The sequence below is a fragment of the Rhinolophus sinicus genome, linkage group LG11 (genome assembly GCF_036562045.2).
Source record: "Rhinolophus sinicus isolate RSC01 linkage group LG11, ASM3656204v1, whole genome shotgun sequence".
NCBI classification, from domain to species: domain Eukaryota; kingdom Metazoa; phylum Chordata; class Mammalia; order Chiroptera; family Rhinolophidae; genus Rhinolophus; species Rhinolophus sinicus.
Genome location: NC_133760.1, coordinates 42,562,688 through 42,576,128, shown reverse-complemented (window position 1 = coordinate 42,576,128; position 13,441 = coordinate 42,562,688). Strand labels below are relative to the sequence as shown.

At 44.8% G+C, this 13,441-nt stretch overlaps 1 protein-coding gene and 1 long non-coding RNA gene across 4 annotated transcripts in view; one reads left to right on the top strand and one right to left on the bottom strand.

The window, feature by feature from the left end:
- Window positions 1-13,441, top strand: part of FTO (FTO alpha-ketoglutarate dependent dioxygenase) — a 338,798-nt gene that overhangs the window by 272,841 nt on the left and 52,516 nt on the right. The window lies entirely within an intron of this gene.
- LOC109447721 (uncharacterized) lies at window positions 8,398-9,153 on the bottom strand. Its single transcript, XR_002137404.2, has 3 exons — window positions 9,027-9,153; window positions 8,777-8,954; window positions 8,398-8,552 (listed from the first exon to the last, which is right to left on the bottom strand). It is a non-coding gene; the product is annotated as an uncharacterized LOC109447721 (long non-coding RNA).

Below are 13,441 nucleotides of genomic sequence, written 5' to 3'. Positions count from 1 at the left end.
GAGTTGACTGCACAGTTGTCTAGTATCAAACCATCTTTATAAAACTGACTGTCACCCCATTGCAGGAAACAGGGTAATTTTCACGTTGGTCAGAACCGACTGAGTTCTGTGAGCCCCAAATCATGGGACTTTTTCCTTCATGAATCACCTTTAAAGTCCTGATAATTATCCGGGTGTCTTGTGTAAGATGTGTTCAATATTGTATCGCTGTGTCCTCCTTTCAGCTGCCTCAGTGGTGCTGCCGTCACTGCTGAGTGGTGAAGGTTAGAGGTATGCTGCAGGGGCCAACTGCCACTTCATGAGGGCACAGCAGTGCTTGCCACATCTTAAACTCATTTTAAAAATCTGAAAGTAAAGAATTAAAGGTGGTTATTTCCCCTGTTACTGAATGGGATATGTGAAATGTTGCATTCACCTTTTTAAATAGACTTTCGAATGAACACTGACTTTCCTCTATCTGGGAAGGCAGGTGTTTGTGGAACGAGGAAATGAAGCCGCTTTCAGCAGCACTTGTCTAATAAAAGATCTAGTTGCTTTTCCAGCTCGCAGTGCTTTATGATTGTGAAAGGAAAAGAATTCCCTTGCCATACAAGGAAAAAAACGATGGAAAATGTTTGCCAAAGAAAAGTACCTTACTTTGCCATCTCACTGGAACCTGTTGGCACGAGTACATTGGAAGCAGGAAGCTTTTATTAGGAAATAATTGTTTCCAGTTCGGTTACAGGCATTATCCCAAAAGTGTCCCAAATGCCGTGCATGATACTGTCCCTGGGACCTGGTCAGCCAGAGGTGGGAGATGCACCAATAAGAGGGTGTGAACATCAGAGCAGGTAACAGAGCTGTTCTATGTGGTAGTTTCAGGGTATTGAAAAGGGTCATGAGTGCTTTCAAGCCACTAAAAATCTCTTTAATTCTTCTGGAGCTAGAGCTTCTGACATTCCTATTTCACAGTGGCACATAAATTAGCTTGAATGAGTTTTTAATAATACACTGGTGTCTATAGCTATGTCTGTCTCACTATCAGCCTCCATTGGCAGTGTGGGCTTAGAGAGAATGGATGAAGCACGTTGAGTCACCAGCAAAACATAGTTGGGAGTGTAAATCCCTTCGAAAATAACAGACTACAGTCACCACGCTGAATGTAAAGATTTCGGAATCCTCCATTTTGATTTCATTTGGGGGGCAGGGGGATTACTGTAACCATTCAGGTCAGGAAATGCAGGGCTGATTCCCAGTTCTTCCTTGTGGTTTGAAAGAATTCATGTCTCCAAGTGCCTCGTGTTCAGCAGGAAGTGCCTTACTGATTGAACAGGATCTGCTTTGTCAATTTTATTTTCGCTGTAAAACAGATACTCCCTTTGTCAAACCCTCTACTTTGACTCCAATGCATTCCTTAACACGAACTTGCAACAAAAGGAGCCACACCAGTACTTTCTAGGTATAAAAATCACAGCTTGATGAAAACCCGTGACGTTTCCAGGACCCCATAGCTGTCTGCATCCAGAAATGAAACGAGACCCCTAAAAGGCCTCTTCTTCATTTTGGTGAGGTCATTGTGTTTCTGGCCCCTGAATCTGGCTTATGGCAACATGAGGGGGCGTGTCTCAGATGACTGCAGGGTCTTCATTAGATGTCCTGTAACTATGTCTAAACGTGACTTTACAAAGATCTCTTAGCCAGATACTGTCTGGAACAACTCCTCCCCTGGGAGAAAAGGGTCTTTAAGGTATTTTGAGGGGAGGACAGGGGTTAAGAGGTCTAATCCATAACTCTAAATCCCCATGCTTGGGGGAGCTCATTGACATGGTCGGTTTTAAGGGCTCCCTTGGAGCCATTACGGTTTGTCATGCTGAGGCCCACCAGAGAACACTTAATTGTAATCATGTCCTCGTGTGTTACAGGCCTTTCCAGGGTCTTTGACAAAGCAGCTTCCTGCCACTTATGGGAAACCTTGAGAATTTAGTTTTTTAGTTTTTTAAGGTTTGTGCTTTTAAATTAAAGAACTGGAACTGTCAGAGGTTTTTGTATCTTCCCCTCACTTCTTTCTTCCTTAAATCAAACCTCAATTGTACATAGATCCTTGGGTGCTGGATATATGTTGAATTCATTTCTTTCCCTCTCTAATTTCTTTGTTTTTGAGGTTGGGATTTTTTTTATTTTTTTTTGGTGGTAGAGATGGTGTAATGAACAATATCTCATCCAGGACTGCAAAGCTTTAATTTAGAAATGTAATAGAGATCACATCGTCTCATATAGAACCAGTTCCTGCTCGCCTTCTTCCCCCAAGGAGTGAAGGGAATATCTCTGGTATATGGTTAAAAACCTGATGAATCTGATAAATGAGACCTTCAGATAGGCGGGTAGATGAAGCCAACAGGAACACACACAGAGCTCGTGTTTTCAGCTGCCTATCCTATTTTAAGGTTCTTATTGCCCCTTAGTATTCTGAATTTTCCGGATTAGTCCTAATCTAATATTTGGCTTTTTAATGTTCTAAACAGTTTGGCTGGACTGAGTTCCTAGCTTCCATGTTGTCTATCTCTGTCAACATCTCTGCACGCATAAGAGGGTATTCATTAGGGCAGGACTGAGGGAAAGTCACCAAAGACCAGACTCCGTGCCTTGGGGCTAGAAACACGAGGCCCTCACATTGAGAGCAGAATGAATGGAGAGGACGGCCTGGGTCGTAAAGACACATCCAAGGGTCAGAACTAACAACCTAGAACGTCTTTTTGCTCATAACTCTCTGCTCACTCAGAAATAAGTTCGTTTCTGAAAACACTGAAGGTCTGCAAACTCTACCTCCTTCTCGTGGTTTCCCACACTGTAAAATAGAAGTTAAGCTATAGGGTCAGAAATAATTAACGAATAGAGTCTTTGTGCCAAGCAAGAGTCCGTGGATGGAGTCCTAGCTCAGCCAGTACATTTCTGTGTTTATTTGGGTTTTTACAAGCTCATTGCCTCAGTTCCTCTTCTATAGATAGAGCTAATAATGCTGCTTTGTTTCTGTCTTATAAAATTAGCAAGAGGTATAGTCGTACAGTAATAGAGAGGACGTTTAAGGAAGGCTGTTACCTCTGAGTCCCTTTGCTATGTGAGATGTGCCAGTGAAATGAGGGACGTGACTGGGAAGAACTCTGCACAGATACAGGATGACATCAAACCTGATCTCAGGAATAGATCGGGAGGTCTGCCATCTTTGATTTCCACATCTCCCTGCATATCTGCCTGCTCCCCAACTTCTGCCGTATCTCTGGTCCACGCCGCTGAAAGGCGGTGACCACTTCTGGAACATTCAATTCTGGCTAGGGGGTGAGGCCACACAGAACAAACATGGTTGCCTTTACTGCAATCGTGCACACATGTGAGAGGTCCATTCCCAAAAAGGGGGAACGAGGGACACAACCCACTGTATTTCTACTGTACCACTCCTTTAAGGAGTGAGCTAAAGCACCCATGGTTCTTTGTGTTCCTCAGAGTAAAGTTGCTTTAAGGAATACCCATAAAATTAATTTAGAGCAGGAAAGGATTTTAAAGTTCCCCCAACCCTACCCTGTATGTCACTCACGTTGAGGAAACTAAGGCAAAGGGAAAGTGATTACTTTTCCAGAGGTCCTAAAGCGAGCAAATAGTGTCCAGCGCTCATGCTTTCAGGTAAAAGTATATCCTTTATTTAATTTTCTTCTGCCATATCACAGCTGTACATGTTTCAGATGTTAGTTTTTTCCTATTGCCTAGAAGCTTTCAAATTATAAGGGATTTATATGTATAGTCCCTCACTTAATAGATGGTTTATTTTGAGTTTTTATAGACTCTTCCAGGTGGACAGGCAATGTTTATGAAGACAACATACAAACATGGGGAAATGCTTATGATTACCATGAAGTGAAAACAGCAAATTAATGATTATGTAGCCTTGACATTAAAAAAAAAAAAAGGGTGAAAATTCTATATGCATGTGATTGTCAGTTAGGTTCATTAGAATGGTGGTGTTAAGTATAACTAAATTTTTCCTAATACTGTCATTATTTTTAGAAGTTTAGGAAGCATATTTATTATTAAGAATACACCCTACTCTACTCTGTCTTAGAGTTCCCTGAACCTGTGTCCTGGTTGTTCTTGCCCACGGAAGTGAACTTTCCTCAGGGAAAGGCATACTTTTACTCCAGTAGTGAACACAATGAAAATGAAATCTTCGTAGCTATGGCTACCGCTGCATTACATTCGGGTCTAAATAGACTTGGCCCCAAAAAGATGACCCACCAGAGACAGAGGATAAGACGTTTTCAAGCATTTCATGGAGTCAGAATCTAGGAGCTGGGAAGAACCTTGCATCGTGTAACTTGACCCTGTGGTCCTCGGAACCCATGATGGAGACCTCGACCATTTCTGGTCTTGAGAGGCACACCTGGTTCCAATCCAGGTTGCAGATCTCAGCGAGGTTCTTTCTGCAGCCATACCACATGCGCCATGTTTGTGCCCAACCTGCAAAGTGTCTTTGCCACTCATTCATTTGCCCCCCTTCCAAGCCTCACTGTCTACTTCTGGCTGCAAAACTGATGGAGCAAATCCAGTCTCTTAGACACCGTCTGATTTTTTATCTGCCCTCGTATAACAGTCCATATGTAAAGCACAACAGTCCATTTGTAAACCACAAGGACAGCGAGAGCAGCCATGGGGCTTCTGAGGGCAGGAGGACCCACCTTCAAAAGGGAGGCCTCCTGGTTGCACTGCCCCCTTTTCCTTAAAAGGGCAAACTGGCTTTGGAAGGAGGAGGCATGTTGGAGGGAGGGACCAGAGCCCAGCTGTCACTACGTGTGCCACACCTGCCAGGTGCCTTTAACCCGTTAGCTCCCGGTCCCTAGGAACCTGCTTTTCCTTGCTTTTTGCACACAGAGCAGAGCACGGTGTGGTTGTGGCTTCCTGAAGGTGATGTCTGGTGAGTTTGATGAGGGCGACAGGTTGTCAGCAGTAACCTCAGAGGCGCGTCTGCTTCTCCAAAAGTAGGAGTCTTTGTTTCCGCGTCAATGCAGAGGGGTTGGAGAGAGGGGAAGAGACTTCGCTTTCTGGAAAGAAACTGTAGAGATACATGGAGAAACGGGGTGGAGGTAGGATTTCCATCCCTGTGGGATTACCAAGCATTTTAGCCCTACAGCGATGCTGTGGCCCATTCCGTCACTGACAGATTTATTTATCGACTTATACTTTTCATTCAGCCAACTTTTCCTGAGCACCTCCCACTGTCCTGAATCCTGAACATCAGTGGAGAACTAGAGAGACGTGGCCCTGCCCTCAGGGAGCTTACAAGGCAGGCCTGTCGCCAGGCTCACTCCACTACACCTTGAGTGCTTTCTTTATCTATAAGAAGCTACCAAGGTGAGCCACTCATAGTTCTCAAGAAGTGCTGGTGTCAGGGAGGGTGTATCCTAACCGTAGCCTCTCCAGAGATTTCTGTCATTTCTCTGATCACTCGTCAGGCCTCTGGCTTGAGTTGGAATTTGTTTTCTACATTAGGTTCAAATCTGCCTGTTCTAATTTCAGCTTCCTCTCTTCTGGCCCTGGCCAGTCCTCAGAGGTCAGGGTTGCCCTTGGTACCTGCTGGTCGAGGCAGGAGTGTCGCTGAACCAACCAATCTTGGCTTGGCCACGGTTTCACTTAGCTCCTCTTCTCTCAAGCTGGATTTGGCAGAGATTTGTTTGAACCTCTGCAAACTTCAATTCAAATCAGAGCTCAAACCTAGTGAGTGGTTGAGTGGGCTGCTTTAATACTGACAGTGACAGAATTGACTTTAAAATAATCCTTTTAGGGACACAAGATGAGTGGTTTGACCTTTTATTAATATCCTTGTCTTTCTTTCTAACAATAATGGTTTTAAGTCAACATCGCTTTAAATTTGGTTCATTCCATTAGGATCAGTCCAAAAAAGAGTTTCCATCAGTGACTCTGAAATCCAATTGGGATGAAGAAAAATCACTGATATGGTAAAAATCCCAGTTATACTGACCAGATTAAAGATTTCCTGCTGAATTAAAGAGACATTCGACGCGCTGATTTTTTTTTTTTTTTTTTTTAACTCATTGTAGATATTCGTATGTTTAAGCAGATGGAGAAATCTACCCTGAAGTTTTAGTATTTCCAAGTTCTCTGGGAGCTTAAATTCTAATGGGAGAGACCCATGTTAAGTAAATACATAAGATAATTTCCGATAGTGAACTTGGAAATGGGGGCAGACAGGTAATATTAGACAGAGAGGTCAGGGAAAGCTTCTCTGAGCTGTGACATTGAAGCTGAGATCTGAAAGGCAAGGAGGACACAGCCACACGAAGACATGGAGCTAGTGTTCCAGACCCAGGGGACAGGAAGTGCAAAGTCCCAGAGGTGGGGGCAGGCTTGAGGGACAGGAAGTGTGTGGAGCAGTGCTCACGGGGGAGCCATAGGACATGGGAATAGAAAGGAAGCCAGGGCCATAGGAAGAAATGCAGATTTCATTAGAAGTGCAGGGAGTACGTTAGCGAAAGCTAAACACTGACTTTTCTAAGCCATCAGCACAGGAAAAATGGGCCTGAGGGGTGTGTTTTATTTAGGACTGAAAAGGACACTGCTGAGGTTTCCCTTTTTTTATACTTCTGCATTGAGTTATACAAGTTTAGTAAAATGAAATAATACGTACAGAAGTGCTGAACGTGATTGGTGGTGTTATGACTTGTTGGTAGAAAAAACTTGAAGCCTAAACTTGAAGCCAGTTCTCCCTCTTAAACCCACCTGGCAATTCCGTGAGACCTACATTGCTATGAGACTGCATTACCGTTTTTCCATATCTCACGAAGGCTTAGGGGAGGATGATTCCCACCATTTAGATCCACAGACCCTGAGGAGAGAAGCCCCATTTGGCACCCTGCTCTCATCTGAGGCCATAGGGGGCAAAGGTGGGACTTTCCTGAGGTTGTGGTTCCCAGGATGTCTCCACTTCTGGGGCCACACTGGCTACATGGAAATTATGAAAATATCCAGGGCAGGCGGCTAATAAATAAGAAGTGACAGGCATCACATATTAGGGGATTACTGCACGTACTGACTCTCCTGCAAGACACACGATGAAGGTTGAGGGCACCTAATAATCCCATGATATGTGCTGCCTGATGCACGGCTGATACAAAAGGAAATCTGCTCTATGGGAACAGGAGACCAGAAGGGTCACGTCCTAGGGATGACTGTTCCCTTTGGCGTGGATCTGTGGGATGTTTCTGAGAGCTTTTTTGTGACCTTTGGTTTCTAAATGCAGTCCGGGGCCCTGACCTCTAAAAGAGATAAAGTCTTGTGTTCTAGGTTTGTTCACTGGTACCAGGAGTAATTACCAGGAGTAATGAGGAAGCTGAGATTCTGAGAGTTTGTCAGCTCGTATGGGTCCAGGGTGGCGATTACCATTGGGGCTGGCTGTTGTCTGGGCATGGCCCCCTCCGTGGAAGTCTCTGGCAGGGCTGCTGTAATCGTGTGCTCAGTGAAGGCAGAAGTGACTCTGATATCTTTTTGCTAAAGAATTCCAGCAACGCTACCCAAGCCACGCGTGGCACAAATTAATTGAGCCAGAAAAGTTACTTGCATACAGTTGGCACTTCTGTTCTTGTTAGAATCAGAAAGAGCAATTGGATGAAGACCACTTCAGGAGAAAGGAAAAAGCATATGTTACTTATTGTTTGGGGTGAATGTTTTTATGAGAAAAGGGGATGCCGCATCATTAATAACGCTGGCACGCCGTCCCAAGTCTGGTCGGCCTGATAGATTAAACATGAACCCTCTCATTATTCCAGCGGCACTGGCTTTCCCTCCAGCCTGATATGTATTCCATGCACAGTTAAGTCTCTGAGTTGACATCTTCTTCTAAAATTGTTTGGCTGTAATAAATATAAAACTTTCAGCACTGATGTAAAGCATTGCTGGCTGGCATCATTTTCTACCCCCTTTTAATTATTCCTGACACTGTGGAGAAACATCTAATATAAATCTGTAATGTGCACTGATGACAAACTACACGGTTGAAGGACCATGTAATTTCTCCACAATTAATTAAAGCGCATGGAGATTTTTTTTCACATTCTCTTTCTTTCTTTCTTTTTTTTTTTTTTTCCCCCAGCAGCCAGATGCCACTGACTGGCTCAAATAACACTGCTGTCAACTGTAAAAAATTAAGATCCAAACCGTAAGAAAGGTACTTAGATAAAGAAACCAGATGCTGGGTTATTTGTGATACCCACATACATCTTGATGTAAGCCACCATTGTTCAACATCTGTACTTCCACAGCCTTAATTACGCACTTAACTCAGCAAGTCTGTCAGCAGTTTATTTCCACAAGTATCGTCACTTTTGTAAGTCTTTTATTAAAAATTGAATGGTGCCAATCAGTGGGGGGTGGGGAAGAGAGACACCCGAGGACGTGGACGAGGGGGAGGCCGCTGCCTGTTTACGCCAGGAAGGCGCTCTGGTGTTCATGGACGCTTGCGTGTGGTCAGCGAGGAAAGTGTACGCTGCTACTAGTTCAGGCTAACCTACCACCTGGAATTGATCAAAAGCAAATTAATTTTCATTTTCAATTAAGAATACAATTAAATCCAATGCGGTGAGGGGGGGAAATTGTAATGTTTACATCTAGCTCCTGCAGTGGGCGGGCTTGGGGGAATACCAGACGAAATGAAACACTTGTCTTTGCATCTTTGTGTTTAATTCATCCAACTGTTAAGGTGGTAGGATGGGCGGTGGCTGCTGCTGCTACATTTTACCTCCCAGAAGCTGCCTCTTCTCCCCGCGTCAGGCAGAATTCTAGGAACAGGGAAGAAGGAGGGCAGATGGAGTAGAAACTGCAAGATGTCCGTTGGCAGGGCCTTGCCCCATCACTCTGCCAGCTCTTTTCCCAGGATTCCTCCGTGTGTCAGGGATGTGGGTGATTTCGTGAAGACCCTGCATTAGGAAACAGGAATTTGGCTTTGCGTCCCGCCCCCAGCTTGCTGGCGCGCCGTGTCAAAGCAGTACCTGGCAAATGGATCCCCCTTCCAAGTCCGGCCATCATCAGAGATATTGAGTGATTGTGTGAAAACAATCTGGCTGCTGAATGCCTCGTGTCACAGGATCCCAGCTCTCTTCACTTGACTATTCTCTACATTCAACTGCTGCCTTTTGTTGGAGTAACTGAGTGGGGGGGTCTGTGGGGCAGGCAGGATTCCTCCCCGCTGCCTGGGGAACAGTTGGCCCAGTGTGCTCATCACCAAGGGTGGTCATGTGGGCAGCTTTGACCCCGATTTTAAGGAAAGTCAATTATTTGTCAATTATGAGACCTAGAGATCCAGATTGGAGACTCGGATGCTAAATGCCCTGCTCCCTGGTTGGGCGATGGATGACAGTGTATTGGTGAGTATGAAGCAGGTGTCTCCTGGCCATCTCTACCTGCCTATGCTCCCAGACCAGCTGCCCCTGGCTCGCTCTAAGCAGGCTGCTGTGCTGGTGAAAAACTTCTCACTAGCCATCTGAGAGAGCAGCCTCTTTGAAAAAGCAGCGTGAGTGATAAATATTTTGTCATATGAATAACAATAAAGATAGCTTCAGATAATAGCTTACATCTTTCTAAAATCCTCTAGGTGATGGATTAAGAGGAAGAGAAGGTTCTGGGTCATGGAAACAGCTGCTTTGGGTGAAAGATTATTCAAAGTAGTGTGGTGACCACGAATCCCCAGGATTCCAGTCCATATTTTACTTCATGCCACCCCCACCTCCCAACGCAAGGGTTTACGTTTCCTCCCTGCATGGTATTTGTGCTTTAAAAGAAGATTTTATTACTTCTGCTACAGTGGAATTTCTCTTTTTACTAGACAGTTGGCATGACCACAGCCTGAAACCACGATGGGATGGAGTTGTTAACACGCTGGGATCAGTTTTTCCCCCCTTTAAAGCTCTTTTCTTTTCTTTATTTTTTTAAAGAAGAAAAAAAAAAGGCTCCAACAAATCAACAGAACTATTAACTTTCTGATTTATTTGCTACAGAGAGCAAAAGAAGTCAATGTGAAGTGACAGAAACACCAGAACAGACAGTAGGAAAACACTCTACGGGAAAGTTTTCAGCTAAAACCGCACCACAAGCAGTGGGTTAGAGGAGATAGACATCTTCAATTTCCTGATTGCATAATGGAAATGGGATTTCTTTTTCCTGTTTAAAAAAAAAAGCGTTATCCATAACACTGACATGAAGTTTTCTGTGCTTTGGGTTCCAAAAAAAAAAAAATCTTCTCTCAAAAGCAGGCTTCTATGGTCTTGGTTGCAAACAGTTCCCACAATTGCTTCTGTTGGAGGGAAAAGGTAAATGTTGCCAATAGGATGAAGGCCGGAAGTCGTCTTCAGGGGACTGGGAGATTAACTGCCCTCCTGGCAGATGGCATGGCGTTTAGTAAATAGATTCCCCCCCCCAGCATAAAGACAAATAGCCTTGAGAAAAATTAATCTGCTGTGGATTGGCAACCTGATAGCTGCATTGCCAGCACACGTTATCGCTTTGCAAGTATCTCGGGGTTAGAAGTTTCTAAGGATGTGAGACTGTAGCTTGCGGCAGTTCATGACAGTTTGGGCAGTTGTCCTTGCTGGGCTCGGGCCAGGCTTCTCGGCTGACCCTCCCTCCCCACCGGCAGACACAGGTGATGTGTGGTCTTTAAATGTACGCATCTTCCCAATGCCCTTGGTGACCAGGCTCTACCATGTTTTCCCAAAAATAAGACTGGGTCTTATACTAATTTTTCTCCGAAAGACACATTAGGGTGTATTTTCAGAATATGTCTTATTTTTTCATGTACAACAATCTACATTTATTCAAATACAGTCATGTCATCTTCTTCTAGAACATCATCATAGTGTACTAAATGTGTCCATCTGGCTGACGATCGTAACTGGGGCTTATTTTCGGGGTAGGTCTTATTTTCCAGGAAACATGGTATATTACCCTCACCCCGGGTTTCTGATGACCTGTTCCTGACACGGAAAATTCTTGGCTTTGGCCGATAGCTTACATCACTTTTGCACTTAAAAATGCCCCTGATCTCCAAAGCAGTCCTGATTTTTAAGTCACTCTGTATATCAATACTTCACTTTATTTAATACAGTGTTTTAAAATTATATTTAAAAGGCAGCCTTTTGTCTCGTGTGCTCTTGGCTGGGAAATAAAGGAAGTCTCTTTTAAGAGGTGTTTTACATTTTATGGCTACTGAGAGAGAACATAGTTCTTTAATAGGTATATGTGTAAAAGAGTTCCACATTCTCCGTCTTCAGAGATTCGTTCTGGAGTAAGGCTGTTTGATAGAAACCTCAGAGGTTTGGATACAAAGCAGAACGCTCCCTAAACTTGTGGGCGACGGGAGTTTCTCGGAGCTCCCACTCTCACCAAACAGAGCATTCTGCCTTGACTGCTGCTGAGGGCTGTGTAACACGGATCATTCTGGTCTTCTGCTTCATGGTTATGGCCACGTAATATGTTCCTCATTGAGCCGGGCGATTGACGGAGACGCCAGTGCATTTAAGACTTGAGTCTACTGGAAATGAGACTTGCGTTCTTGCCAGAAATGGATGCTATTCTGTGTCCACCACTATCACACATCTCGATTTTTCTCTTAATCCTGACTCTTAAAACAATAATATCAAACAACTCCAGGGGAAAAAAGTTAAATATTTCCATATGAAGAGCTGATTAAATTTGGATGGTTTTCTTTTCAGTAAAAATTGATATGTGATTAAACACAGTGCAGCTGGATCACTGATTTGGGCTGATAGTCCCAGATCCTCTGATCTCACTACCCAGCTCTAAGAAGCGGTGCCCAGTGACCCGCCATGCTGTGGCCCAGGTTCTGAAATGCCCATTCCCAGGGCCTCTGGGCTGCAGCACGCAGGCGCTAAACACAAAGTCGGCGGTCACCTGGCTCAGGTCTTTCCTTTTAAATCACACGGTTCTCCTCTGTCCATTCCTCTCAAAGGCAGGCTGAGTCCATGTGAGGCATTATGGTTGCTAGTGGGCATGCTCCATCAGTTAGGATTCTTTTAGTTGAAAATGGAGTATAGAGCTCGGCTGGGGTGTGGGAGGAGGTGGTGGAGAAGATGACTGATTGGCTCATGTGTCTGAAAAGGTCCAGTGTCTGGCTTTAGTACACTAGGATCTTGGGTTCAGGTGAGGTGGCCGTGACCTGTGTTCCCTTGGCCCATACGCTGCCCCTATTTCCTCAGTGTTTGTCCCACTTTTGGTCAGACCCTGTTCTTTGGGTCACAGATGGCTGCCACCAGCTCTCGGTGGGGCTCTGTCCTTCTGTGTTCACATCCCATTGCCCTGGTGCTTCCAGCTCAGGCGCCCATTCCCCTTGACTGCAGCCAGGGGAGTGGGAAGATAGCAGGGCACTGCTCCCTGCACTGGAACCCCTGGGGCTAAGAGCCTGAGAAGAAGTGGCTTGAGAAGTAGACCTCTTTGATCAGGAAATGAGTGTTTTCGTGAAACCACATTCATAGCTTCTGTTTTCATTCTCTTTAAAATGTGAATAATACGAGGAAAGGGCTTCTTGATTATTCCCGTGGATGTACAGGCTTGACTTTTGATTCTCCCACTGTTCAGAGCCAATGGATCTCTTCTGCTATTGCCGTCGGTGACCACAGGTAAAAGCGGTTATTGTTGTTCAGCAAACTTGAGGGAGAGGAAACCGTCCTGCTGCCTCCATGCTACAAACCATGTCCATCTTTCTTCTCTGTAGACTGGAAGTTACCAAAGAGTCAAGGATGCCCCCAGGCTTCAGCCATCTTTGTCCCTTGCCGGTCATACATTCATGGCGCTCTCCTTAACTCTGAGATGGGATAGCGCTGGTTTTAGCCTTTTATTCTGATCCTTCTTATCTCAATCCACCCTCCATTTCTCTCTCCTAGAAGTCCCAGATCTCTGTCTTGGTTACCGTGATGTCTTCCCCTTCTCTTCCAGGTTTTGCCAAGACCATGTCCTTCCCAGTCTCAGCTCAAAGTTAACTGGGTTCGGTGGCCTGGCTTCCGGAAGCCGAACTGCCCTGAACCACCTCTGGAAGGAGTGACTACTCCCGAATGAGGTCAGGCACTCAAAAAATTGATAGGTGACATTCACTCTGGGTTCCTCTTGTACATTCTTCTGACAGTCAAGGTCCCCCCAACTTGGGGACTCCAATTTTGTGATAGAGAAACAAGACAAATTTGACTCTGAACGTTTGTTAGCCTCCAGGGAAGTATGTGTGTGACTGACCCATTCTACATGTCTCTTTGTCACACTGAGTGTTCACTGGGCTCCCTTACAGCCTTCCTGCCCCACCAAGAACCAGACTACAAACAAAGCATTTACCCGCTGAGGATTTCGTTCTAATTAAAATTTTACATATACCGAATAAACAAGGGCGCTTTTGAAATGTAAA